General features: G+C 46.8%; 1 long non-coding RNA gene across 1 annotated transcript in view; it reads left to right on the forward strand.

The window, feature by feature from the left end:
- Positions 1-23,871, forward strand: part of LOC109551806 (uncharacterized) — a 76,962-nt gene that overhangs the window by 49,607 nt on the left and 3,484 nt on the right. The window contains exon 4 of the long non-coding RNA XR_012330324.1: positions 1,084-22,052. This is a non-coding gene — a long non-coding RNA (uncharacterized lncRNA). The remainder of the gene's footprint in view (positions 1-1,083; positions 22,053-23,871) is intronic.

Consider the following 23,871-nt stretch of genomic DNA (forward strand, 5'->3'; position numbering starts at 1 on the left):
AGCTCTCCAAATCCCATCCTTTTGTGTTTTCACGGAGGAGGCGTTGTTACATAGCCACGATGGATTACATCATCGGCAATTGGTGACTGAACTCAATCTGCAGCCCCTGTCCTCTCCCCAGAGTTCAGAGGGGTGGAACTGTTCCACCCTTCTCATCCCATGGTCAGTTCCTCTGATGACCAGCATGCAACCATAGGTGACTTAGGGGCATTTCAAAAGTCAGCTAAGTTTACATAACAAAAGACACTTTGATCGTGCTCAGCCCTTAGGAAATTCCAGAGATTTTAGGAGCTCTGCCAGAAATGGGAAGACCAAATATATATTTCGTTTTTTTTTTAATTTTATTTATTTTGGGCTGCATTGGGTCTTTGTTGCTGCGCGCGGGCTTTCCCTAGTTGCCGCGAGCTGGGGCTACTCTTTGTTGCGGTGCACCGACTTCTCATCGCGGAGGCTTCTCTTGTCGCGGAGCACGGGCTCTAGGCGCGCAGGCTTCAGTAGTTGCAGCATACAGGCTCGGTAGTTGCAGCAGGCAGGCTCAGTAGTTGTGATTCGCGGGCTCTAGAGCACAGGCTCAGTAGTTGTGGCACACGGGCTTCAGTAGTTGTAGCACGGGGGCTCAGTAGTTGTGGCTCACAGGCTCTAGGCGCGCAGGCTTCAGTAGTTGCAGCATACAGGCTCGGTAGTTGCAGCAGGCAGGCTCAGTAGTTGTGATTCGCGGGCTCTAGAGCACAGGCTCAGTAGTTGTGGCACACGGGCTTCAGTAGTTGTAGCACGGGGGCTCAGTAGTTGTGGCTCACAGGCTCTAGGTGCGCAGGCTTCAGTAGTTGTGGTGCATGCACTCAGTAGTTGTGGCACACAGGCTTAGTTGCTCCACGGAATGTGGGATCTTGCCAGACCAGGAATCAAACCCATGTCCCCTGCATTGGCAGGCGGATTCTTAACCACTGTACCACCAGGGAAGTCCCAAATATATATTTCTTATTATAAATCACAATGTCACACTTGCACTCTCCATTGGCCCTTGTATTCCTTCCTTCCTTTCTTCATTCAATAAATACTAATCAAGTGTCTACCTGTCCTCAGGGCCTGGTGCTGGGTGCTGGGGTACAAGGTGAAAAGACACACAGTCCCGGCCCTCAAGGAGTAAAGACAAGGCAGGGATCCAGGTATGTAACTGCAAAAAGCCCAGTGACAGAGAGAGCTCCCTGTCTGCATCAGCTCCCACCTCTGCCAGGGAGAGGCAGGCCCTTGACCTGGTCCTGCAGGGGGTCTGGAAAGTCTGGAAACGTGGGCAAATGTGCAGAATGTCAAGGACATCACCAGTCTGTCAAGAAAGAAATGATACTGCCTATGTTTCCAGACTTCGTGGAAACCTGTAGAAGGCTCACGGGCATCAGCCCATAAAGCAGAGATGAAGGGCAGAAGGGGGTGGGGATTGGTGTTGCCATTAAGACCTGGGCCAGGACTTCCCTGGTGGTCCAGTGGTTAAGACTTCGCCTTCCGGTGCAGGGGGTACAGGCTCCATCCCTGGTCGGTGAACTAAGATCCCACGTGCCTCGGGACCAAAAAACCAAAACATAAAACAGAAGGAATATTGTAACAAATTCAATAAAGACTTTGAAAATGGTCCACATCAAAACATCTTTAAAAAAAATAAAAAGAAAGCAAGAAAGAAACTAACATGGGCCATGCAGAGTGCATTCATGCATTAACGACTTGATTTGATTCCCACAACAGACCCACAAAGGGAGATGTTTTGTTGGTTTTGGGTTTTGTTTTATTAAGATCCCTACTTTGCAGATGAGGAAGCACAGAGTGGTGTCTGGGCTCCAGCTCTGCCAATAGAAGGCGGGAATTTAATGTAGATTATCTCGGCTCTGGCGCGCAGGGGATTAAGTGAGATGAGAGGGCAGCCAGCATCTTGACTGCTGTCAGAAAGGCCACATCTTTCCCAGCGGTTCTCACGCTGCCATGGCGACAGGCAGTTAAAAATAGTTCAGGCACAAGTTGAGGCGTCAGTGCGCACTGACACTGGGAAAGCTCCCGTTGGCGGTCTGGAAGGATGAGTGCATTCCCTCCCAGCATGGGGTGCTCCTTGCAAAGTGTGGGGTGCACCACATCCTCTGGGCGCTTCCAAGATTTTTCCTATGGAGATAGAGGTGGGCCAGGAACATCCTGTGGGAACGTTGTCAGAGAGCGGAGGGAAGGAGCAGAACTATTGGAACAGCCTCCTCTCCGGCCTCCCTGCCGCCCTCCCCCCAACACGCACCCCTCACACTGTGCAGCTACTGCCCCCGTCGCGTGCCCTCCACTAGACTCTTATGGGGGCCCCTGGAGCACCTTTGCTCCCCTTTACCTCACCTGCAGCTACCAGGGTGCCTGACTTTCAGTGGGTGCTCCATACATACTTATTGAATAAATACATAAGACCTTGAAAATTACCATTTTTAACTCCTTGTTTTGAGCCATATTTTAATATTTCTGACTCACGCGCTAGCAAGCGCTGACTTGTATAGGTTGGCTAGAATCACACTCAGCACGTCTGGGCCGGGTCTTGACGGCTCACGCAGCTCTACACCCGCATTTCACAGAAATTCAGAGACAGACGTGTGCTTAGTTGGACAGCATCCATCTCCTGAGTCCACCCCCAGCCCACCCGCCCCGTGCAATGCTTTCTCTTTCCTCATTTTTCTTATTGAGAAAGAGAAAGTGACTTTATCTGAGCATTCTCATAGCCAGAATTGTTTTAAAACAATTCTGGCAAATGAAGATCGTTGTTTTTCAAGAGATGCTTACATCCAGGAGGCCTTCAGGTACCCGGAGGAAGAAGGCAAGGGCTGTGTGTGGGCAGCAGCAGACCATTCCAGAATCCTGGGAGAGGAGAGGAAGGAGTGAAGGACCAGCCAGCCCTGTCTGTGCCGCAGGACAGGTTATTTGCATAACGAGCCCCGCGCATACCTTAGCTCCCGATTCCTCACAGCTCCGAGGAGTGAATGGGTATTATTAGTGTCATCTTATCTAGAACTGGGTCACACCAGAAAAGACTGACTTTCCAGATGGCTCCCAGGGATCCGACTGTGCTCAGGCACGTTGAAGACACCAGCAAAAGCTGCTGCCCTGTTCAAGCCTGTCAACCATCACAGCCCTTCCTCTAGGAAATAGAGAATCAACCATCCTCTCCCCTGCGGGGCTGGGGCCTCTTGCCTTCTCACTCACATCCTCCGTTGTTTCTGAACCAAATGGGGTCTGCTTGCCCGGCGCGGTGGGCAGCAAAGGCAATCTGTTGACACCAGGTTGTGGTGAAGGAAAAGACAGTGTTTATTGCAGGGTGCCAAGCAAGGGAGTGGAAGACAAGCCTCAGACCACTCCCACTCGGTCTTTGAGCTTGGGGTTTTCTTCTTTAAGAACAAAGAAGCCGGGGTTACTCATATCTTGGGACATTGCTTAATCATAGTTTTGGGAGTCAAGGTATCTCTGGTTTGTGATTCTCTGACCAAGTTCACAGCTGGGGGTCCGTTAGCTCATCTTGCCCTGGAGAAACAACCTGAGTTTGTACGTTAATGATGTGATCTATAACAGTAATTTTAGTACATTTACAATGTTACTGACAGCAGCAGTGGTAGTCATCTGACTGTTCAGTTAGCACAGGATTGAGGTCAGAGGGGACAAGAAAAGGAATAACGTTTTGGATAGAGAGATTAATCATAAACTCGGTAAGGGAACTCAGTTTTAGGGGGACTCAGTTTCACCATCAGTAACTCACCCATTTCAATCACCTTGGACTTAGAAGGTGAATGAAAGCCAAATCTTTATCTCCAGCCTACCTTTCTCTCCAAAGTTTCAGACATTTATATCCCTCTGCCCAAGAGATGTCTCCACTTGGTGGTGCCAGGGCCCAAACGACACATCCAAAGCCAAACGCAGCGTCTACCCCTGAAGCTATTTTCCTCCTTAAGTCCCTGTCTTGGTGGTTGTCATTGTAGCCAGAGCACAAGCGAGTCACCTCCCCCTGCCACACATTCACCCTCAGATCACTGTCCTGTCCGTTTCTCTCCACCTCTGTGAAACTCACCTGCATAATGACGGCAGCACCCAGAGTGGTCTTCCGTCTCTCATCATGGCCTCTACAGCACCCACCCAAATCAATTCTCCAGAACTCCACCTGGGTAAACTTTCTGATCCAACTGTGACACTCCTCTGTGTGACAGCATTCTGGGCTCCCCAAGGCTGTGAGATTGAGACCTTGGCCCGGCCCCGGGAGCTCTGTGACGTCTGCCCCGCTCCAGTCTCACCTCCACAACCCTGCCTGCACAAAGTCATATCCCCTGTGCCCCGGACATTCTCCCTCCTCGCAGGCCCCCAAATCCACCATGCTGTCTCTCACAGCACGTCCTCCGCTGCTGCCACAGCCCTTTGAAGCCTGGGGAGAGGAGAGCTCGGTATGTTTAAAATATAAAGAAATCCCCATCCAGGGTTTCCAAAAGGGCAGCATATTTTCAACGTTTACAACTAATTCGCTAATGCCTTTGTCACAAAGACCTTATAATGCAATGTAATTGTGCCAGTCAGAGGATAATGAGAATCTTCAAAAAAGATAAATAGTACAAATGAACTTATTTACAAAACAGAAACAGACTCACAGACTTAGAGAACAAACTTATGGTTACCAGAGGGGAAGGGTTGTGGGGAGGGTTAGTTAGGGAGTATGGGATTGACATGTACACACCTCTATACTTAAAACAGATAACCAAAAAGGACCTCCTGTATAGCACAGGACACTCTGCTCAATATTCTGTAAAACTAATTGGGAAAAGAATTTGAAAAAAGAATAGATACATGTATATGTATAATTGAATCACTTCCTGGTACACCTAAAGCTAACACAACATTGTTAATCAACTGCACTCCAATATAAAATAAAGAGTTAGGGCTTCCCTGGTGGCGCAGTGGTTGAGAGTCCGCCTGCCGATGCAGGGGACATGGGTTCGTGCCCCGGTCCGGGAGGATCCCACATGCCGCGGAGCAGCTGGGCCCGTGAGCCATGGCCGCTGAGCCTGCGCGTCCGGAGCCTGTGCTCTGCAACGGGAGAGGCCACAGCAGTGAGAGGCCCGCGTACCGGAAAAAAAATAAAATAAAATAAAAAAAGAGTTAAAAATGAAACAAAAAGAAGTTAATGAAAGGGTTTATGGAATATAATCATTCAGGCTGCCCTTCCAGCCCATCTCTCCGGGTCTGCCAGAGCTAAGGGGTTTCCCGGGAAGCAGGACTGTCAGTGGTACAATCAGGAAAGGCCTGGGCAAAGCAGGACACACTGGTCACCGTAAGTATAAAACAGCGGTTGACAGGCGTATGATGGCCTTCTTCCTTCAGAACCGTCAGTGTATCTCTGTGGCTGTCTGCCTGATGTTAGCTTAAAGGCCATGTTGGAGGCCGTGGAGACTGGGAAGCCGAACCTCTCCGGCCCAGTGCTCCCTGCTGCTTGCCCTTCCTGCTGCTACCAACCAACGAGTTCCTGCTCATCCTTCTGGGCTCAGCTCGCCCCAGTGCTGGCCTGATGACTGCTCCCTCCCACGTTCCCTCAGCATCCCCAACACGCCTCCTAGCAGGCGGCACGCTGTGTTGTGGTTTTCTGTGAGCGTGTCAGTTTCCACCTTTAGGCGGTGAGCAAGTTCAGGGCTGGGCTGACCCACAGAAGACCCTCGGTGGGCGATGAACAAACAGGACTGTGCATGGCCCACCGAGCAATCCCATCTGACATGTCTGCTGGGCCCGGACAACTCACAGGTTTCCTGGGCACCTCCTGTGTGCCAGGCTCGAGCGCAGCCTCGGCCTCAAGGAGCTTAGAACCCCGTGTTCTAAAGGCACCCAGGAGAGCAGACAAAGGAAGCTAGCAGTGCTTGTTTCATGCCTGCATGATGATAAAACACCACCTAATTCCTATGGTAAGGTTGAAGTGCCCAGGGAGGGCTGCCTGGAATGTGTGTAGGTGGCAAAGAAGACACCTGTACCAGACATGAGTAGCAAGAAGGCAGATGCCTTGTTGTCTAAAAAAAAAATAAAAATGTAAAAGAAACAGAAATGCCAAGTTAGAGGAGAGGTTGCTCCCAGCAGCAAGACATGGAAGCAAGTTCCGATGGCCCCTTCTCCAGAAGGAGGGCTGAGCAACGTGACCTCCACAGCTCCTTCCAGATTCTATTATTTAACCTTGGCATTGCCAGCAGGGAGCAAGCCACAGATGCAGGAATTGAGCAGGGGTATTCTGGGTACAGTGCTAGTACCGACCAAGTGGGTCAGAGCACATAGGAGAGGAGTCTGGACGCGTGGACGGAGCTTGAATTGGGACCCCAGACTCCCCTGGACGTGTTTGGTGAAAGAGTGAGGAGTTTGGGAGCCAGGGAGCAGCAACTATCTCAGGGGCAGGAACTACTGCAGGACGTGAATGTTTGCCTGTGTGCCACCTCTGCTTCCTTCTCTCCTCCTCACACGTTTCTCACGATGGAATTTCAGGGCTTATCACTAACCACAAAGATGGAAATCAATCCAGCCCTTTCCCCCATGGGTCCCCAGCAGTATGACAAAGGAGGCTTCAGAGAGCCAGATCGATAGCTGGGAAAGCTCCCCTGGAAAAGCATCTTGACTCGGCAGCCACAGTCTGTTTTCCCAATACTTTCCTCTGAATTGGGCTTACCCACTTCAAACTACGGGCACATCCCAACCAGGGCAGAGCCCGCCATGCTCAGCAGCATGGAGGGGTGGACCAGGGGGGAAACAGGTGCTCGTGTGCAGGAGGGTCAAAGGGGAGGACGCTTGGGAGGGGCTGGCGGGCGCAATCTCAGGCTCTTTCTCCAATCTCATCAGGTGTATCAGACTCTCCCCTTTGCCCCAGGGAGGAAGAGTAAGAGACAGGCTGGGAAAGCCTTCAGGGAGCAAGGAGATCACAGCTCCCTATCTCTGGAGGTAGCAGGTGCTGGGTCCCATGTGAGGTCCCCACAGACATCTTTATGGCTACTGGGGCTCCAGACTCCAGTCTGGTTCTGCCTGTTGGTCTTACCCTCCTACGTATGTGCAGGGTACAGGAGGGAGGCTTTGTTCCATCTGCACAGGCTCTACAGGAACCCAACAGCTGAGTAGGTACCAGTTATGGATCTAAACAGAGCGTTACATTTAACTCCCACCTTCCCAATGGCAGTGGTAATCAAAGGCTGTGACCCATTTCTCTCCAGAAAGCATAGAGGATGTCAGAGTCCAACTTGTGACAGGGGCCTTGCTGAGAAGGGCATGGGGTCATAGTAAACAGAGCCGGGTTTGAATCTTCGACAACTACCCACTTCGAGATGCTGCATAAGATGTCACTCTCCAAGGTACTGTTCCATCATCAGTACGACGATGATAGGATCACAAGATGCTGTGGGAATTACTGATAATGTGTGAGCCTGTCACGTAGAGGTGATCACTAAACAGCAGGCTCTTCCTCACCTGTGTAACAGCCAGGCAAACATCACCACCCCTAGCCCTGGACAGGACTTGACCCAAGTTCTCTGGCCAGATCTCTGCAGCTCCAGCATGGGTTCCAGCATCCAGGCTGCGCTGCCAGATGATGGGCTGCAAAGTTCCTGTGGCCTCGTACGTCTGCAGGATGGAGGCTGCTGCACTCCTTCTGTCTCCTTCCAAATTGGCTCTGGAATGGGGATGGGGTAAGATGTACAGATGGGATCCTCAGAGCCTCAGATCCACATGAGGGCCTCAGGGGAGACAGAAGCAGATGCAAGCAAGCAGGACACTGTATAGCATCACCCTTTAAGCCTGTAACAAGGTAACGAAGCCTATGCCGTAGTGATGATCAGTTCATGCACATCCGGGGATTCCAGCTCCGGCTCTGCCGCCAACCACTGAGCAGGTCCCTGTACCTCCTAGAGCCTTAGTCTCCTCATCCACAAAATGGGATGACATGACCTTCCTTGAAGGCGGGTTTCTGTCACCCTGGGTGTGAGCACTTCTTTGTAAGGTGCCAAGATGTATGCAATTGGAAGGGGTGGCGATTATGGAAGTGTCATCGGAGGCACATTTGTTACTGTGGGAAATGCAGGCGCTGGACCATTTTCTCATCTTTCCACAGGTTGCTAGAATCACAACTTATAATTAACGCACAGTGATATGGCTTGACCCAGTTTCCCAAATTAGAATGTTTCAACTACAACTGATGAAAGATGTGAAATTCTTGTCTACCTAGCAGAACTAGCCGGATAAACCTCCTTTCCCTGGACTTCAAGTTTTCTTCAGAGCTAATGAATAAATACACACGTTAAGCAAATGTATAAATTCGCTTATTCAATAAATATCAATTGATCACCTACTCTGCACCATTTATTAAGCTTAACGCTTTACCTGACTTGTCCATTTAATCCCCACATGAATTCTGTGAGGTGGGCACCCTGATGTGAAAATTAGGAAACTAAGCCTCAGAGGGGTTAGGTTACTGGATCAAGGCCATGCACCTAGAAAGCGACAAAGCACAATTAAACCCAAGTTTTCTTGACCTCTCATGCACCTGCTCTTTCATGACACCACGTGGCTTCTCCAGGCCCCTAGGAAGGGGAGTTAAGGTTATGTCTGGTAGAAGGAAGGAGTAGGGATGGACCACAAATTACAGCTGTTGTGTGCCCCAGTGTCACCACATTAAACATCCCAGCCTTTCCTGGGACCCAGCCATTCATCCTGCTTCCCAACTCCAGGCAGGTGGCCCCTGGAACGCACTTACTGCCCCTGTTCTCCTGGCCGAACTCATCAGCTCTGTACCACTGTGCAGCTGCCTTGTCCTCAACCTCGGTTCTGACTTGTTTCACTTTCTACCACCCCAGGTCCATCTAGGAATAGGCTGGCACTGAACTAGGCACCCCATCTCCCTTGGACCCCTTGGGCTGGTGGGCAGCAACTGGGCAGTACAGGGCATGGAGTCAGACAGAGTGAGGCGCTTCTGATTGCTCTCCATTTGAGAAAGTAACTGGTTTCTCTGTGCCTCAGTTTCCTTATCTGAAAGCTGAGGGTAATCCCTGTCTCACAGGGTTGCTGAGAGTCCTAATGGGATAAGGTAATACATGTGTGGCATACAGTAGGCACTCAGCAAGTGCTATTTCCTTCACCTCCCCGCCCCATACTTGCAAAGTACAGCAAATGGTACATTCTGATCATGCTACGTTTTCCTCTGTGATTTCTTAGTTTTAAATGCTTGACTCTCATGTTGGTGAGTAGGGTAAGGTACAAATCTAATTCCTTTTTCAAACTCAATCTTCAGTCTTCCAACATGATTTATTAAGTGAGCTTTCCCTTCCATATTGCTTACTCATCATATAGGACAGTCTCTCATATAATTTGGTCTAATTCTTGGCCCTCTTCTGCATAACTTAGATATAGTTTTGTCTTTGTAGCTGCACTCCAGCTGTTTTTATTACTATTTGCTCTAAAATAGGTTCTTATAACCAGGCAGATAAATCTCCCCACCCCTGCTCTCCCACCCCCACCCGAATTATTTATTTTTCTTGGCCACTTATTCTTCCAGCCATACTCTTTTGTCAGGTTCCATGAGAAGTTCTGGAGCTTTAAACGAGGATTTGCTGGGTACACAGAGGATGTGAGGGCTAGCACTTTGGGGAATTCCACAAGCCTTGAAATCTCAAGTGGTCACACACATACACACACACATGCACATATGCACACACACATATATACACACACACAGTACACATACATGCACACACACATATACACACATACATGCACACACACACATACATGGACATACACACGTACACATGTATACACAGCCAACCCTGTTCCCTGCTTGCCCCTCCAACCCTTCCCCACCGATAGGAAGAAGACAGTAAATGACAACCATCTGGTACCCAATTATGACCCCTTGCCAGGCCTGCCTCGCGTTAAAAGGCATAGGGATGAGGCTGGAAATTAGTCCAGTGATGGGCAAGTTCAAGGGAAGTCCTAAGAACCTCGGAGTCTAGACCTGCTTTACTAGTTTCCCATTACATTGACCTCTAAGGCATTTGACTAACCCAGTGGATTTCCAGGTGCAAGGCTCCCTACCAGCAGCCCCTGGGAACTTGATAGAAATGTAAATTCTTGGGCCTCACCCCAAGAATTGAATCTGGGTGTGGAGCCCAGCAATCTGTTTTTTTAACAAGCCTCCCCATGACTGAATGCTTGAAATTGAGAGCCACTGGATTAAACAAGCATAGATTTACTCAAAGTCTACCTCTGCTTATTTCTGAGATCTCAGGCATGCTGGTAGCCTGGTCAGCTGCGCAGAAGAAACTTTGAAGGAAGGATGCCTGCAAATGTAGAAGAGCTGCAACAAAGCCAGATTCGTTGTATCAATAATTGGACCACACGTGACCTATACACGAGGAGGGTCGATATCTTCACAATATTACTCCTGCTTGCCAGGAAAATGCAATTCTCCTTCTGCTCTCCTGCAGGAATCACAAGTATTATGGTTTTCTCTACCCGGTCACAAACATCCTGCATTGAGTTTATTCCAAAGTACTTACTATATTTTGTCACTGTGAATGGGTTCTCCTTAGCTGTGGATTTTCTAACTGACGATGCCCGGTATTCATATAGCATCCTGTGCATTCATCGGTAATCACTCATTTTTCTGACCTCTTTACTTCTAGTCCTTTTTGACAGCTGGTTTGTTTGTCTTTCTCAAGGTGTCTTTTGAATAATAATACTGCCGACTTTGGGCCTAATGTTTATTATTTGCATTTCTGCTTCAGGGGCCCACCTGGATGAGTGGACAGATTTGACAAAAGACGGTGGAAGGAAGGGCATTTAGGGGGCCAGACTTGTCCTGGAACACACTTCCCACCTGGCCACCTACCTGAGCTTAACGTAGCCTTTGGGACTCACCTGGTAAATTCACCTTTGGGTTTTTGGAGTTTTTTTACCTTTGTTTTAATCCAAGTTTTAAAATTTGTTTGCATAGAGTTATACAGACAATTCTGTAATCATTCTCTTACTTTAGCTTTTATAGATCCATTTTTGTATATAACTCTTGGATCCATATGGAATTTCTTTGCATGTGAAGAATAAGGTGATGTTACAGGGGAGAACAAAATCTGGCTACATGTTAGATCTGTTTCTTTTACTCCCGTTGCTTTTGTTCACTAAAAGGATACTGTTTATACGTAATGGCCTGCCTTGGGGAGCCCTGCCCTTCTGCCTGAATGTTAAACCAAAGTGCCTTTGTTCAGGGGAACATCCGGACCCTGTCCACCTATGGATGGCTGCAAGAAAGAAGAAATTAACACATCCTCTCCCGGAGGCTGGCCATTCCAGGGGATACTTGTAAGACTTATGGTCTTTTTACTCTACTTCCTCACCTTCTCCCCGTCTCTCTTTTATAAAAGAAACTGACATCCAGGCCCTGATAAGATGGGTATTTAGAGACATCAGTCGGCCGTCTTCTCGGTCTTCCGGTTTTCCGAATAAAGTCGTATTCCTTTGCCTCAACACCTTGTCTCCGATTCATTGGCCTGTCACACGGTGAGCAGAGCGAGCTTGGACTTGGTAACAGTAATAAATCATTTTTTTCCTTCAGGCAACTAACCAGTTTTCCCAATGCAGTTTATTGAATGCCCCATCCGCGCTGATAAATTTAATGATGCCATTTTAATCAAATACTCATTTCCCATACGTGCTTGAATTTATTTTTTGACGCTCTTACATTGATTTCTTGGTCTATTCCTACTCTGAAATGTCTGTGGCCTTAAACAATGGTTTAATATACCTGATAGTATCACAGTCATACTTGTTATTCTTTTTCAGATCTTTCTCTGCTTCCAATCATGTGTTTATTTTACGAGATGAAATTTAGCTTTAATAGCTCAAATTCCAAACAAAAATCTATTGGTAATTGGGCTGGGAACACACTTAATTTAGAGATTAAATTCAGGAATTAAAACTACCCTACTGAATAGTCTTCCAAAGAAAAACAAGGGAGGTTTTTCACTTACTAGAATAATCTGTGCAGCTTTTAATAGGAATTTTAAGTTTTTAGCATAGGGTTAGGACTACACTGTACTGGACTATATAAGGTTAGGACTGTACTAACATTGATTAATACATTTGTTCTTAAGTATTTTTATGTTTCTATTGTAAATGGCATCTTTTCTTCCCTTAGATTTTCTAACTGGTTATTATTTGTAATATAGTAAAGGTTTGATTTTTGGCATAAACTTTACAACCAGATGCCTCTTCCTTTCTGAGTTTTGTACCTTTTATATCTTTCTCATATATGATAGTGGGAGTTCTTGTTTCTGACCTTAACGGGAATGTGTCTGGCTTTTCACATTAAGCTGTGCTAGCTTTTTGGATGGAAGATTATAATATTTTATAATGTTAAGGAAATATCCATTAGTATTTATTTTGTTAATTAAAAAAAAACTGAGGGACTTCCATGGTGGTCCAGTGTCTAAGACTCCATGCTCCCAATGCAGGGGACCCAGGTTCGAACCCTGGTTGGGGAGCTAGATCCCCCATGCCACAACTAAGCGTTCACATGTCGCAACGAAAGATCCCACATGCTGCGACTAAGACCTGGCACAGTCAAATAAACAAAGTTTTTTAAAGTGGTCCTAATAACTTCTGCATAAAAATCAAAAAAGGTTAAGATTTTAAATAAGTAAATAAATAAATAAAATACAAACTGAAATGAAGGTTGCACGATAGCAAATGCATTCTTTAGCATAAAATTTTCTAATATTAAACCATCCTTACATTCTTCAGATTGATCTCTCTTCATGTATCTTTCTTTTAGTGTCTTCTGCTTCTCTTTGCTGATATTATATTAAGGATTTTTGCGTTGGTTGTCATAACTGAGTTTGATCTGTAGATGTCTTTCTTTTCTCTTTCGCCTTTTTCTTTCAGGCTTTGGTAAAGTTTTGGTGAGATTCTCCCGTCTCTGGGAACATTTAAGTAGCACTGTGGTTATCTGTTTCTCAAAGGTTTGGAAGAAGTTACCTGTGAAATCTAGGGACTTAGTACTTTTAAAGAGAGTAGCTTTATTATGATTTTATCAATTGAGTTCTGTACCTTAGAACCTTTATTATTTTTTTAACGTCTTTATTGGAGTATAATTGCTTTACAATGGTGTGTTAGTTTCTGCTGTATAACAAAGTGAATCAGCTATACATATACATACATCCCCACCTTCGAACCTTTAAACAGTCATCATAACTCCTTATATTTTCCGTACAGATGGAATTCACCTACAAAACCAGCCTCATCCTTGTGGAGGTGGGATGGTTGAAAGGGGTAGGTCTTAGGTCCCTTTCCCAATTTCTTCCATGGTCTGACTCCTCTTTATTAAATTTTGATGACATAATTTTTTTTAGAAAATTATGCATTTTATCTAGATTTTCTAATGTTTAACCACAGAGGTTGTGCAAATCACTCTATAATCATTTTTTTTAATTTAATTTCTGTTTTTTCTTAATTCAAAATTTGTTTGAGTTTTCTCCACTTAAAAAAAATAGGTAAGGCAGTGGTTATTATATTTTATAATTTTTTCAGCAAATCTTCAATTTATGTTCTTGAATCTCTGTATCATTTTTGTTCTGTCTTCTAAATTGCTTGCTACTTTTCTCTTCATTAGTGTCTTCCCTCTACTTTCCTTAGGTTAGTTTAATTATGTTTTCTAAATTCTTATATTAATTGCTTAATTTTATTTCATTTCATTCTTTCTTACTTAGTAGCATAGATACGTAAGCTAGTAATTTTTTCCAAACACTGCTCTAGCCACATTCTATAGTGTTTAATATGTAGTGTTTATTGTGTCATCACATTTTATTTTTGTGGATATTCTAGAGCAGAACTACCAATAGAAATATAATGTGACATCATCTGTCATTTTACAGTGTACAATATCCCCATTTAAAAAGTAGAAAGAAGAAACAGGTGAAATTATTTTAATAATATTTATTATTTAACCCAGTATACCCCAAATGTTATCATCTAAACATGTAATCAATAAAAATATCAATACATGAATGAGATATTTTACATTCTTTTTTCATGTTAAGTCTTGGAAATCCAGTGTGTTCACGCCCACAGCAATTCAGACTAGCCACGTGTCAGGCGCCACGTTTCAATAGCTACGTGGGGCTAGTAGCTACCATATGGAGCTGCACTGCTTCAGAATTTCAGCTTTGGTCTCCTCTACGACAGAGGTGTTTAAGGAAGAGATTAAGATGTAAGCAGAGTTAGGCTTTTTGTTTATGTTTTGTCTTTATAGTTTGATTACACTGGGATCAGGGAATATGATCTATTCGATTGTTGATGGGAAAATATGATATTTTCCATTTTTTGAAACTGGCTGATGTATGTCATATTAATATTAATCATATTTTTAAATAAATGTTCCATGGGTCCTTGCAAAAGAGATGAATTGTCTGTTTTTTGGGTGTAGTGTTCGTTTCATTGTTTATGTCTATTATGTGGGGGGGAGGTCTACCATGAACCAAGTGATATACATCTATCTACCATAAAACCACCATAAACTAATGTAACATCTCCTATTATTATTATTATTATTATTTGGCTGTGTTGGGTCTTCGTTTCTGCACATGGGCTTTCTCTAGTTGTGGCGAGAGGGCTTCTCATTGCAGCGGCTTCTCTTGTTGCGGAGCACGGGCTCTAGGTGCATGGGCTTCAGTAGTTGTGGCTCGCGGGCTCTAGAGCGCAGGCTCAGTAGTTGTGACATACGGGCTTAGTTGCTCCGCAGCATGTGGGATCTTCCCAGACCAGGGCTTGAACCCATGTCGCCTGCATTGGCAGGCAGATTCTTATCCACTCTGCCACCAGGGAAGCCCTCTTATTATTTTGTATCTATTCATTTCCCTCTTTTTTTTTGCAACTTCTAAAAAGTTTACATTGATGTTATTTTACTTATAATTTAAGGATTTCATTGGAAACCGTCAATTTTATCTGTATGAAATTCCCCCATTTGTGTTTCTCCTTTTATCTTACATTTTTATTGATGTTAATATACTTCTGCTTTTGTTTGCGTTTTCCTGATACGCATTTGTATGCATTTTCCTTTTGTTTGCATTTTACTGATCCGAATTGCTCTTTTAGATGAGTTTTTTTGTAGACAGCATACAGCTGGGTTTTCACTGAGCTGATACATACCGTCCAAGTAACCAGTAAACACAGAGAATATGGTCAGAGAAAAACAAAATATTTCCTCCACTCCCAGTGAATACAATTTATCCCTAGACGGAAGATAAGAGCTCTTCCATCTATAGCAGGATCTCAACCTCGGCACTATTGACTTTTGGGCCTGGAATATTCCTTGCGGTGGGGCTGTCCTGTGGACTGTAGGATACTTCACAGCATCCCTGGCTTCTACCCACTAGGTACCAGTAGCACTCCCCCATCCCCACCCCTGGTTGTGACAACCAAGAATGTCTCCAAACGTTGCCAAGCGTTTGTTGGAGGACAAAAATCTCCCCTGTTTAGGAAGGGCCCTTCCACACCTAGAAGGGCCGTTCCACACCTTTCTGTCAGGCTTCTCACCCACCTATCTGCACCTGTTCCCTCCAAATACAGGTTTCAGAGTGAGATGTATGGCAGACATGCTGCTTCTCAGCTGTGGAGAAAGCCACTGCTCGGAGTTCTAGAAACTTCCATCTCTGATGACGCCTTTCACATTTGTGGTCAGAGGTTTCAGTCCTTGCCTTACTTGAACATGACCCCTTGATCCTCTGCCAGTGTGCCTCGTCTGTCTGTTTCTTATTAAGTGTACGGAGAAGGAGGTTACATGTTCGTCTGTACTCCACCATCAATCCACAGCCATCTCCCCTCTAGTCCCCAATCTGAGCTCTTTTCCCTGCATGTCTGACAGAGAGATGTCAGGTTTCAGTAAAACAATAATTAAATCTATAGTCAACTCTGATCTGATGGCATTAAACAGAGGAACACGGAACAAGGAACAATGTTCTCTGAAGGGAGAAATATTTTTACATGAATATTTTGGTATTTGTTAATGTACTGGAATTAATAGAGAGGTGTAGGAGGTGCTGAATAAAAATCCAATTTGTACTGATTATTCCCAAATTAAGATTAGCACAGAAACCTGTCTGGAGTGGGAGGCGAAGTCTGCTGTTCCAAAGAAGAGGTTTTAAAGGTGTAGGTGGGGTGAGTGAGAGAAACTGAACGTAAACGTTCTTGCAAAAAGAATGAGGAACGAGCCTGCAGATCTTCTGACAGCCAGGGGCGTCCCTTTGAGAAGGCCCAGCCCTCAGCCCAGAGAAGACCAGCAGGGGCTATTCCCTAATCCTGACCCTTCCAACATCCCTTAAATTCAGTGGGTAGCTTATGGCTTACAAAGAACTTTTGTATATTTAGCATTTCAAATAAAATGGATAAATACACGTGATAGCCTAATAAAGGGATTTATTATGGGATTCCTAAATAGATGGAGAGATTTGAATAAGCTATATTAGTTGCATAGAACTATTACTTCATCCCATAGATGTTTGTAGAGTGCCTGTTGGGTTTCACATACCAGCTATGGTGTGGAGATGATTCTTCCACACGCTGCCATCAAAAGGTTGACAGTCTACTGTGGAGACAGAAGTGAAGTACCAATTACAAAGCAGCGTCATCAGCCCCATGATAGAGACCTGATGTCTGTCCAAAGGAAGGGCGCTTAATACCGTTTGGGAGGGAGAGAAGGGAGAGAAGTCAGGGAAGGCTTCCGGGAGGAATTAAGACAGAGCTGAGTGTGACTGGATGAGTAGAAGTTAGCCTAGTGAAGGTGGCAAAGGCATTCCTGGTAGAGCAGTCCACATGAGCAAAGGCACTGAGATCAGAAACAGCATAGCGTGTGCTGGAGGCAAAGCAGGTTCATATTATGGGCGCATCAAGTCCAGGGCAGGCAGTGGCCATGAAGCACCTTGGGTCCTCTCTTCCAAGTCTTGGTATTTCATCAGGTTAGTGATGGGGACCCGCTGACCAACCCGTCTTTGCTGAATCACTTTCTGCCCTTGGCTTCTGCACTGGACACTCCTGATTCTCCTCCTCAGTAGCTTCTCTGAGTGGTCTCCTTGTCGTGATCCTCCCCCTTTTCCACCCTCTAAGCACGAGCATGCTCCAAGGCTCAGTTTTTGGTCTGTTTCTCTTCTCCATACATACACACTCCCGTAGCTTTCAGTACCATCTCTCTGCTGATGAATCCCAAATTTACATCACTAGCTTCAATCCTTACCTCCCAGATCCAGATGCATATATTCAATCGCCTACACCCCATCTCTACTTGGGTCTCAATTAATGTTCAGTTGCATGTAGCAAAGACCCAAAATGTCGGTGCATTTAAAAGGATAAAAGCTCAGCTATAGGCCATTTGTGGCCAGCATGGTGGCTCCACAGACATCTAGGACCCAAACGTTACTAGATTTCTACTCCAACACACTTAGAGTGTGGCCTTCAACCTCGTGGCACAAGATGGAGCCCCATCCATCGTAACAGAGTTCCAAGCAGCATGATGAAGGAAGGGGTGATGAAGGAGCTGTTGCAGGTCAAATTCCGCGGGCGGCACACTCGGAGACGGTTGCTTGCATACAAGAATTTCATTGGGATGTACACCTAAGGTCAACCCCTGGGGGTGAGTAACAGAAGTTGGACTGGGCAGAAGGAGAAGTTGGGCTATAAGACCTCAGCCAATCCTACAGGAAATTCTGCAGATGGTCCTCAAGAGTTTTCCCAAATGGGGCAAGGGGACCAGATCATTTTATCCCCACTTCACCCAGTCACCAGATGCAGGCTGCACTAGGAAGGGGCATCACTTGGGGAGGGGTGGCTCTCATAGCTAAGGACAATCACTGGAGAAAGGGACTCAGCTGAAAACTGTCAGCACTTACCATTCTTTGTAGCTGGGAGAACAAGTGCTGCAGTACTGAACATGGGAGAAATCTGGGTGGGAAATGACAGAATCCACTACAGTCCATCCCTTGAGCTACTCAGATCCACTTGCTTTGTATACGTTTTGAGAGGAGCACTTTCAGGATTCCGGTGGGCCTCTTTTCCTGGGGGAAACTTACAAAGAGAAGGCTTTGCCGGTGCAGCTTGTCTCAGGGTCATAACTGGTACTCATCAGCTCCTTCCTCTACTACCCCTGTGAGATCCCCCCACTCTGAGGAAGCACCTCTTCTGATCTAGGTGGTTTCCTTTTGTGGGTTACCCTGTGGTCTGAGCTCCTGGTCATTACGCCCTTCTCAGGCTGTGGCTACAACACTTGACCATTTACCATCAAATTTGGACGGGGGAGACCTAAGAGACGCCCTTGTGGATCACTTTGGTGCCAGATGTATTCTTCTTTGCCCCCTTTGCATGACAGGAGCCCTATTTTCACCTGGTGATGAATCAGTTACCACTGCCAAGATGGTGACTCCCTTTTTGTCCCTGTCAGCACAAAGAGCCCAAAGGGAGCAGGCAGTAGCCATAATTTGAAATTTAGTGGAACTCATGTTATCTCCTTTGATGGAATCATTCCCCACCCCGCCTCGAGGGTCAAGACCTCCAAACCCACTGAGTCCAAAGTTGTGGGAACAGGATGCAGACATTCTGAAAGTGGGTCCTGGGAGCAGGCCCACCCTTCCTTCATCTCTGAGTTCCTAGACCTATATCTTAAGGAATCATTGAAGTGTTTTGAGTAGAGAAATAGCAATTCCAAATCAGCAGTGCTGAGGATAGACCATAAAGGAAAGTATTTAAAGCAGGAAGACCAGCGATGAGGCTGTTAGAATAGTCCAGGCAGGAAATTATGTGGGCCTAATAATGGAATATTATTAGAACCTGACATTTCCCTCAGCAGGAAAGCAAGCACTTAGTATCCAATTAGTGTCTCTGGGTACATCAGGAGGCATACTGTAGGTTAGGAGAGACATTTGTTAAGCTTGCCCTGCACTCATAGAAGCAAAACGATTACAGAATCATTCCAAAAATAACCCAGCCAAACTGGTGAACCGTAGCTTGGCTATATGTCAGCTCGATCAGCAGAGACACAGAAATAAGACAGCCAGGCAGGTAGACTGTTTCTCTCAGCCCCACCCAGAGTGGGGCCGGGGATTCTTCCCCTAGACCTTGATCTCTGCTTATTTCTCTGTTCCAGAACATTTACCATCATCTACCTGGAAGTCAAGATGTTTACCTATCTGCTTGCCCTGCTCTAGACTGTGATCTCATAGAACAGGAAGTTTTTCCTGCCCTCTTTTGTGCCTATCACAGTCACAAAGAGACCAAACTCAGTCACTTTGGAATGGAATTGAAGAAGAAAACAAGCTCAGAACGAGCTCAGTCACTTTTGAACGGAATTGAAAAAAAACCTTTGCAAGTGAGATCGCTGAACTGCTATCAGGGATCAACAATATTAACAATAATAACAATGACAGGTAACATTGTGGAGGCCCCTCCTATGGGCCAGGCACACTTCGAAAGGATTTACTTGCATTATCTTATTTAATCCTTCCCAGAATACGATCAAGTAGGTATTATTATCATCCCATTTTCCATAGAAAGAAACTTTGTCAAGAGAGGTGGCAAAGAGAACTCCAGAGAGTCTTGCACCGGCAACTTCCAGCTCCTGCCCAAAAATGGCACATGGCCCTCATTCATGATTCGTTGGCCAAAACAGATCACATGGTCCCACTGATTCGCAAGGGAACCCGGAAGTGCAGTCTCACAAACGGGGGTCCCAGAAACATCTGAAGACCAGCACTAGTGACAACGACACTATGGAAATGAGATTTCCAGGGACCCTAAGGGAAAGCTCTGTGAGGTAGGAGAGCAGTAGTTATTGATGCGATTCCCCAATACAAGTTAATCTGATTCCAGAGCCCGTGCACCTAACCGAAATCTAGAAGGTTACACCAAAATGTCCACAACAGTTATGCCTGGGATAGAACAAATAGGTTATTTTTATTTTCTTCTTTACACTGTCCTGTCTCTTCCAATATTTCTACAATGAATCTGTATTTACTTTGATAGATAATATGTATCATAGGGAAAATAATATCTGCATAATAATTATCTTCCCCGGACAAGGTATTCCACTCCCCATCAGCCCTCTTTATTTTTTATTTTTTTAAATAAATTTATTTATTTAATTTATTTACTTTTGGCTGCGTTGGGTCTTCGTTGCTGTTGCTGTGCGCGGGCTTTCTCTAGTTGTGGCGAGTGAGGGCTACTCTTCATTGCGGTGCATGGGCTTCTCATTGCGGTGGCTTCCCTTGTTGCGGAGCACAGGCTGTAGTGCGCGGGCTCAGTAGTTGTGGCTCGCGGGCTCTAGAGCACAGGCTCAGTAGTTGTGGCTCACGGGCTCAGTTGCTCTGAGGCATGTGGGATCTTCCCGGACCAGGGACTGAACCCGTGTCCCCTGCATTGGCAGTCGGATTCTTAACCACTGCACCACCAGGGAAGCCCCCCATCAGCCCTCTTTAGATGCTGTCTCTTCCTTGCTCCGTTTCCTAAAACCCATCCTCAGAAAACATTCTGATTAAGTCCATGACACAAAAGAGGTCCTTATTGGTATTCAGGTTTTACCCATTCTGAGATGTTAGCCTTATGCCAAAAGACTTCCTAGATGGTAGCATTTCAGGTGCACAGTACCACCAGCCTGGATGGAGAGCTGCCTTTTCTAGTATGGAGAATGGAACCATCACAGCATCCCTGAAAACACCCTGCACCAACGGCCATGGATACCAGTTCCAGCCTCATGCCCCCAACCCTGCTACCCAACCTCCAGTCATATGCTCCTCTGAGAATTTCACAAGTCCCTCTTATGCAGGCATTTATTTTCAAGGAATCGAAGGTGTCATCCGTTTCTCTGTCATCCCTCCTCCACAGCTGCTGCCCTCTTCCCGCAAAGCTTCCAGCGTCTCAGCACGGGGTGAATGCACCTGCCCCTAGAAATACAAAACCCACTGCCTGAGCACAGGCACAGCAATTTCAACGGGAACCCAGGACCAGAACAGCGTCACCCCACCTGCTTCACCTTGTGACCACCCTCTGTGTTTCTCAGCTTGCCCACTACACAGATGGGTTGCTCACGCTGTCCTGGACTTTGACAAGAAGGAGCGAGGGCCCCACCCCTTGCTGCTGGTCATGTGACACAGCCATCACCTCCTTCTCTCACTTCCTTCAGAGGCTGAAAGGATGCTTCAGGGAAGCAGCAGTAAAGTACAAGCATAAACGTAAGAAACTCCTACAACTCAACAGCAAAATAAATAAATAAATACACAATTAAAAAATGGGCAATGACTCAGATCGATGAGCATCTGGTGTTCAAGGCCAGCCCACTCAAGTCAACCAGCATCAATAGAGCACCTGCTGTATGCAGAGTCATGAAATGGAGCCAAGAGTAGCTGCTAGGAGAACTGAAGTGTTCCAGATTTCCCTCCCTCAAAGGAAAAAAATCCAGGCCCTCTGTCTAGACAGCTATCCTCAGAGGCTCTGAAGATACTTTTCGATTTGGAATCTCACCCAGAGAGGCTCTGTGATATTATAGGGCTCGCCTGAAGGTGCAGCTGGCAGACTCCAGCTCAAGTGGTTTCCAAGAGGAGCTTAACGAAGACACCACTTTACAGATTAAAATCATCTCTCATTGCCATGGCAATCCTGCGGGTCATTAAAGAGAAGCACTTAGGGCTGGCGGGGCTCCTGCAGGTCCTGGGACTGGCAGGAACCACAGGCCATGGAGGATGGTAAAGGGGGGCAGACAGAAGACCAGTCAGAAAGGCAGAGGCCGCCCAAATGCCTGTCCTTCTACCAGGAAACAGACTGGAAGTGACTGACATGCAGGACACTCACTGGAATCAATGAACTCTCCAGGATCGAGAATGTTGCAGGAGTCAAGAAAATACTCCTTATGAGGGGCTGACTCAAGGGCTCCTGTAGCTGACCCCTACATCTGGACACAGCAGAGCATCTGGAACTGCAACCGCAGAACAGGCAACGGGAAACCAGGAGGTGCGCCCTCTCGGGTAAGTGTATCATCCCAGAGGGGACTGAGGGCGGGGGGCTGGGGAGCGGTGTGGAGAAGAGGAGTGATAGAGACGAGGAAGGGGTGAGGGAGGACAGCCATCTCTGCCACGTAAATGCAGGGAATTCAGAGGCCGTCTGGCTCCCAGATCCATAAGACCTTCTCTACCTCCAATAGTCCCCAGCAACATGAGTAGAGACAGAGTGAGATTTTGAACTTAGCTCAGAGGCGGAGCTTTGCCGAGGTCTTTCTTTCAGCCTCACTCACCACCCCTTCCCAACTGAGGGCCTTTCCCATCACCATAACAGCTCACATCCCATAATAATCAGTGGAACACCTGATCGAGAAGGATAAGCAAAGTGATCTGCCCCAGTTCAGAAATCTTTGTCTTCTGGGATCTCCTAGATGATCAGGAGAGTTGCTGAGACTCCTAGTCCTGGGTAATCAGAACTAACAGCTCCTGAACTTGACACAAGGGCCTCTGCTAGGGTATAGATGCTCATCCAGCAGACATACCAATAGGTAAGGTGAACCCCAACATTCTGTCTCCCCTACATAGCACCAAATGCATAGGCTGCAGAATTCCAAGTGTAACTGTGGCTAATCCTGAAAAGGGTCTACAGAACATTCTGTGATAAGGGGTGCTGCACAGGAGGTCATGGAGAATGTGAGCTCAGACAGAATGGTGAGAGTACAATCCCGTGACATAGAAGGGCAGAGGGATACAGGCCGAGCTGGTAGACAGGTTCCAAATAGCGTTGAGTGGAAAACCCAAGAGAGCTCAGTCCAACTCTGTGCACGCCCCTGCCCCAGGACGAGCTTCTGAAGCAAAACAGACCTGCTACAGGGCTGGAGGCTGGGACCGCGGATGGTGGCCTGGAGGTTGGAAGGACAGGATTCTCCAGAGGACACCAGCTCTTGCTGTCACAATGAGTCAGGCTTGGACACAGAGCATATGGAGTCCTGTAAGCTTGGTCCCAGAGGACATCTGAGTAGCCCTAGCAGGGCTAAGGTATACTAGGGTATAGGCAGGAGGGAAGCCTGGCCACAGACACAGCTGGTTCTGTAGGTGAATGGCAGACCCCAGGGGAGGGCTCCCGGGGAGGCCACCAAGTTCTTAGGAATCCTCCACCTCCACAAAGTGCTCTCTAGATGGGAGAGGGGCCCCGAGCCCACACTGAGATCCCCTCCCAGCACTCAAACAGCTTAAAAGGCCAAGATTTCAGATGGACAGGAGCCTTCAGAAGGTACATGCAGTCCTTGTGCTGGTTGGGATGGGGTACCTTGCCATCTTGTAGGGAGCAGTAGAATTGTACCCCAGCCCCTTCAAAGCCCTGGTAGTGTCCTGTAGCAATAGATGGCGCGCTCCGAGGACAGGGGTCCTTAGCTGCAAGGCTGTATTTTGCTCGTGGGGCATATACAGGTTTGAAGCCAGGGGAAAAAAGAGAGATGAGGCTGCACCCCCTGCCCATCCTCCTTCTCTGCCCCTCCCCCATTTGAACGCAGCCTCTCCCCAAATTACTTTTGAACCAGTTGTCTTAAGACCCGTGTTTTGTTTTTGTTTTTTGGGGTTTTTTTGTGGTACGCGGGCCTCTCACTGTTGTGGCCTCTCCCGTCACGGAGCAGAGGCTCCGGACGCGCAGGCTCAGCGGCCATAGCTCATGGGCCCAGCCGCTCCGCGGAATGTGGGATTTTCCCGGACCGGGGCACGAACCCGTGTGCCCTGCATCGGCAGACGGACTCCCAACCACTGTGCCACCAGGGAAGCCCGAGACCCGTGTTTTAAAGGGGCCAAATTACTAGCATGCGGTGACACCCGC

Source organism: Tursiops truncatus, chromosome 2, assembly GCF_011762595.2.
Source record: "Tursiops truncatus isolate mTurTru1 chromosome 2, mTurTru1.mat.Y, whole genome shotgun sequence".
Classification (NCBI taxonomy): Eukaryota; Metazoa; Chordata; class Mammalia; order Artiodactyla; family Delphinidae; genus Tursiops; species Tursiops truncatus.